This window comes from Delphinus delphis, chromosome 3, assembly GCF_949987515.2.
Source record: "Delphinus delphis chromosome 3, mDelDel1.2, whole genome shotgun sequence".
Classification (NCBI taxonomy): Eukaryota; Metazoa; Chordata; class Mammalia; order Artiodactyla; family Delphinidae; genus Delphinus; species Delphinus delphis.
In genome coordinates, this window is record NC_082685.1 from 23,576,871 (window position 1) to 23,582,464 (window position 5,594).

Consider the following 5,594-nt stretch of genomic DNA (forward strand, 5'->3'; position numbering starts at 1 on the left):
TTGTTGAGTAGATAAATTCATGCATTCACGGCTGCATGAATAAAGAATTAACCCTATCCCCAACGAAATCCCCTATCCCCCACAAAATGAATTCTTAAGATATCCATTTCTGCATATTTTATTCCTCTACTTATCATATATTGCTGAGTACCTACTAGGTGTCAGTCATGTTAATACTAACTTTCATGGGCTGGGCACATCGTAATGAAGAATACTACAATGGAAAAGATTAAACATTTCTAGACTCAAGGACCTTTTGTGTCTCGTGTTCAAAACAGCCCCCAGATTCATGAATTACTTAAAGGAAAGCGAAGTCATCAACCTCACCATCTTCCCTCATCTCCAAGGATCCCAAATGAGCCTGGGGAAGAGCTGATTGAACTTCCATTCAATGATGATGTCGTGCCCGGGGCTGAGGCACTGGAAGTCATGGAGAACCGCAGTTGTGTTTTGATTCCCCATAGATGTCTTTGAATTCGATCTTCCCCAATGACAAGAGGGAGGCAATTTTGCTGTGAGTGAAGAGCTGGTCTCTCGTGTCTAAACCATCACTATCACCACGTACCTGGGAGTGTCGCCTTACGTCTGCCGAGACAGAAAGAAGAAACGGCTCAAAATAACGTACAAAACCAGGCTTAGAGGATCAGAAGATGCCAACCCGTGTTCCTTTCAACAGAGGCCCATGGTAAGCCCCTACTTCTCTTTTCCCTTTGCTACTCTCATGCAACTCAAACTTCAAGACCATCTTAGCAGATAAACAATATAGTGTGTATCCCATTAGAGTATTAATACAAAGATAGGTGGTCTAAAACTCACTAGGCAAATAATTAGCCACCAAATGAATAAGAGAAAAGAACAGCTATTAACTCACTACGTCACCTGTCAGAGGCGGCTGTATTTATATTTGGTTTGTGGTGGGAGAAGCACTTTCCCATAGCCAAGCAGGCATGATATTGGTTGCAGCAGCCCTGAGACGTCCCCCAATATATGTCTCTTTTCCTTAAAAAGAAGAGATGAGGAGGGGAAAAAAAAAATCAGTTGCTTCAACTTGAAAGTCAGAGCTGAAGGAGGCGTTAGCAAGACTTTCCTGTGGCTCAGAGCCCTGATCACCACAATTAAAGTTCAAGGTGTGGTGCTATTTGCTCAGCGTGCTCTGACACATGAAAGAAAATGATTCAGGCAAGGAAAATAATTGCACGTTAATTTGTGTTTGGCAACTGTGTTTTACCCCTTTGGCCCACAGAGCAAGATAAAAGGTGATATTGTTGAAAATGTTTTATCTGCCTTCAATGGGGTTGTCATGGGCTGCATTTGGAGACGGGCCTCTTTGGTTGGGCATTTTCCTGGCATCGTGGGGCTGCCTTTTGTGCTCCATTGCCGGGGCCGGCCAGGAGGAGCAGAGGAAAGGTAGGTTATTAGCTGTTTACTGCCCTGGATCCTTTGTATTGGAGGGTTTCCCATGGGTTTGGCCAAGTGGCAGGAAAAGTGACCCTGCCCAGGGCATAAAGCCCCAGTCCCCACCCTGGGGGCACTCACCCCGTATCATGCTCTCTGTTGCATTTTGCCATGGAACGAAGAGGCAGACCAGCCAGGACCACAAACCTGGCTGTCTATGGAGAGAGGCGGCAGACAGCCATGGGCAAGTTGCATAGCAGGCAGCTGTGCCAGGAAGAAGCGCACGCCTCGTGTAGCCAAGTCTTCTAGACCTTCAAAAGGAAAGTAAGGAAATCTGGATTTTTACAAATGAAATCTCCCAGTTTTTGCACGTTGGCTTGGTTAAAAACATATAAAGCACGTGTATGGGCAGCACCTGGCCTACTGGTGGCCAGTTTGGGCCTCTGAAATGCAGCCCAGGGCTTAAACACTAGCTTCTGGAGTCAGAAGGATCTAGGCTCTGAGCTCAGTTTCATTGCTTCCCAGCTGGGTGATGGTGGACAAGTTACTTAAGCTAAGTCTCGATTTCCTATCTGTAAACTGGAGACAGTAACAATTATACCTCCCTCCGAGAGTTATTGTGGGGATTGAATGAGATAATGCAGGCAAGAGGCAAGTTCCTCGCACAGTCCCTGGCAAACAGTAAGCACTGAATAGATGTCAGTGATTATCACTATTTATAACTGAACCATGGAAGAATGAAAAAAATACATCATTGCCCCAGGCTTTCTGTCGATTAGGACGTCTGGGACACCTTGGCTTCTCCATAGATAATTAGATAATTGCTGAATGAATGAATGAAGGATGGATGGATTAAGATGCCAGCTAGAGGCCAGAATGAACGATCCATCTGCCATCTTCTCTTCCTGGTGCTGTCCCTAGTTGTGTTTGTGCCAATCGTTGCCCTTTTTGGACCTCAACTTCTGCATCTGTAAAATGGACTGGATGTCCTTCTCTCACCAGCTCCGAGGGATGCTTTCCTGCCTCCTGACAAGACCTTTCAAGAACTCTCAGAACAAGTTAGGACGGGCCAGCAGGGACTTTACCGCCCGGCTCTGGGAGGGGAGGCAGCCTGCCACTGGGACTCTTCATAATTGAAGGAAGACTGGTCCTCCATCATCCCACCCCACATCTGCTCTTTACTCGTCTCTCTTCTGCTTTTTGTCCTAGGAGGCTGACTTGGAAAACTAGCTCCTTCGCCCTCTGCTTTTCAGGATAATTTGGGCAGTAGGGAGCCCATCTGGAGATCAGGGGAAGTAGAGGAAGGAGGTGGGGTATGTAGCCTCCACACCCGAACCCCACCCTGGGGAAGGGGCTCCTCTACATAACTGTCTCTGTTCAGATTCCTGGAACTGCTACCTCCTTTCATCCCTTTGGGTCTGGGGGAGTAGCTCCCCAGGCATCTCACCTTGCCCACAGCCTTGACTTTCACTTACCATCAGGGCCTGGGGTGAGTGTGCTTGCTGTTTCCTGCCCAGACCCTGATGGATACAAGCAGATACCTCTCCACCATCCAATCCGTGAAAAATGTCTTCTAAGGAAGAAGACTTCCAAGTACCCAACAGAGCACACATGCTCGGGGATCAGACAGGCGGGAGCTCAAATCCCTGTTAGCCGCTTATTGGCTCTGTGAACCTGGACAGGTTCTGTCATGACGTGGAACCTGCTTCCTCATCTGTGCAGCGAGTTGCACGATGCATCTTCCAGGGCTGAGGGGCTGAGAAGGACCGTCAGGACAGCCCCGCACGGTACTAGCCAATCACGTTCGCTCAGGGCAGCTCTTTCTCTTCTTCTGCCTCTTCTTCTTTCTTCTTCCGTCTCCTTTTTTCCTTCCTAGAGGCAAGAGTTTTTGTTTTAATTTTTTTTCAGCTTCGTACTTTTGTTAGACTGTGCCTGATAGAAACCCTTCCCAGTGGTGGAGTGCCCACGGGCTCTAATCTCCCAACAATCACGAATGGTTATTATGGTGGAAGGACATTATAGCCCCAAATCAGAGCGCAAAGACAAACATTGAATATTGTTAAAATTCTTCTCGAAAATCCTTTAAAAATATTTACCCATAAATTTTGATATATTTGGTGTGGAATGTATCCTCTGCACCCTGGGTATATACACGTTCTATAATGTATAAGGCAATGTACAGTACATTCAGGACTATATATGCAAAATATCATTTTACGCTGTTTCAATTAAAGAAAGAGAGAGCACAAGTAGCTGATTTTGTTGAGTCAAAGGTACCTAAGGTAACAGCCATACTGATTTTACGAATGAAGACATTGAGGCTCTGGGGTTGAGGGGAAGAAAAGACACTGAGGCTCAGAGAAGCCAAGCAATTTGTTTAAGCTAATAAGTGGCAGAGTCAAAATTCAAATCCAGGTGTATCTGACTCCAAAACCTGTTTTTACCTCGTGCCATAATGTCTGGATTTATGTGAGCTGGAATAAACACACCCTCAAAACCGGCATCATCAAAATGACTTTCAGTCTTTTATATTGGAAATGGCTTCACATACTGGGCTGGCTGCCTGTTTCACTCCCAGTCTCTCTTTTTTTTTTAAACATCTTTTTGGAGTATAATTACTTTACAATGGTGTGTTAGTTTCTGCTTTATAACAAAGTGTATCAGCTATACATATACATATATCCCCATATCTCCTCTCTCTTGCGTCTCCCTCCCACCCTCCCTATCCCACCCCTCTAGGTGGTCACAAAGCCCCGAGCTGATCTCCCTGTGCTATGCGGCTGCTTCCCACTAGCTGTCTATTTTACATTTGGGACTGTGTATCTGTCCATGCCACTCTCTCACTTTGTCACACACTCCCAGTCTCTTGACTTCGCGGGGCCTCAGCCCCCACTGAGCGGTGAGACCAGGACCCTGGGCCCCGCCTGGACGTGGGGGAGGAGCAGGGGAATGGGGGATGGTAGCGGGGCATGGCACTCACTCTTCCCTGTCGGTCAGAAGAGGCAGCATAGGATGGAGACCTCCACTGATGGGCAAGCCAGGTAGAGATTTTTTTTTTCTTTTGGCCACTGATGACCGGTGATCATTGTTGGGAGAGTAAGATTCTCAGATGAAAGATAACTACCAAAGTGCCAGGTACAGAGAGGGATGGAGGGAGAGAGCCTGGCCTTCTCCCCGTGGCTCCTGGGCTGATTTGGCCCTGACCTTGGGCAAGTCATTTGATTTTTCTCATCTGTAAAATCAGCCTAATGATGGCTTCTCTTCCAAACCACTTGGATTCTCAGATGAAAGCATCCATAAAAGTGTACAGGATTGCTATTAATTGCACCCTTATTATTTTTATTATTAAGGGATGAAGTCCACTAAACTTTAACTATGTTTTGACTCTCCCCTGACTAGCAGGATGAGCTGTTGACTATCAGAGGACAAGCCTCTCTGACATCGCCCTTTGTAGGGAGGCGGGCAGACGGGCGCTCCCCACAGCAAGGCCGTCGCCCGGGCAGGTGCAGTCTGAGCTGGGTGTGCCCAGCTACCTCTGCTTCCACCCTTAGATATAACTGCATCCAACCAGCTGTGGGCAACGTGCTCAGCAATTGCAAAGAGCCAGGAGCCAGAAGTGGCTGGGTTCCAGGCCTCAGCTGTGTGATTTTACGGGCACGTCATGGACACCCTTTGCCCGTGAGCTTCTGCAGTTTGGATAATGGGAACCAGCATCATCCCGCCCACCTCCAGGCCAGATTCAGAGGAGGCAGCGCTGTGCAGGCTTTAATGCCATTATCAGGTCAAGTGTGACTGTCATCCCAACTCTAAAACATCAGTGTTGGGGAATTCCCTGGCAGTCCAGTGGTTAGGAGTCCGCGCTTTCACTGCAGAGGGCGCAGGTTCCATCCCTGGCTGGGGAACTAAGATCCTACTACAAGCTATGTAATGCACTCCCCCCCCCCAAAAAAAACAACAACAACACAAAGAAAAAAAACCCCAAAACAAACAAAGAACAACAAAAAAATCAGCCTGCTGCTTTGACAAGAAATCAGTATAGGAGAGATACTTGAGCTCAGACCCCGTTTCTACCCCTTACTGCTGCTGGAAGACACAGATAATGCTATCTACCTTCTAAGCTGGTAAGAAGGAAATAATTTGGATAAATCCTTAAGCCAGCGCCTGGTGCAAAGCACATGTTCAACCACTGACAGGTATGA

The 5,594-nt window shown here is 47.2% G+C and overlaps 1 long non-coding RNA gene across 1 annotated transcript; it reads right to left on the reverse strand.

The window, feature by feature from the left end:
• Positions 1-256: 256 nt before the first annotated feature.
• Positions 257-3,036, reverse strand: LOC132421936 (uncharacterized). The gene is made up of 3 exons (XR_009518788.1): positions 2,843-3,036; positions 1,537-1,706; positions 257-585 (listed from the first exon to the last, which is right to left on the reverse strand). It is a non-coding gene; the product is annotated as an uncharacterized lncRNA (long non-coding RNA).
• Positions 3,037-5,594: the final 2,558 nt, after the last annotated feature.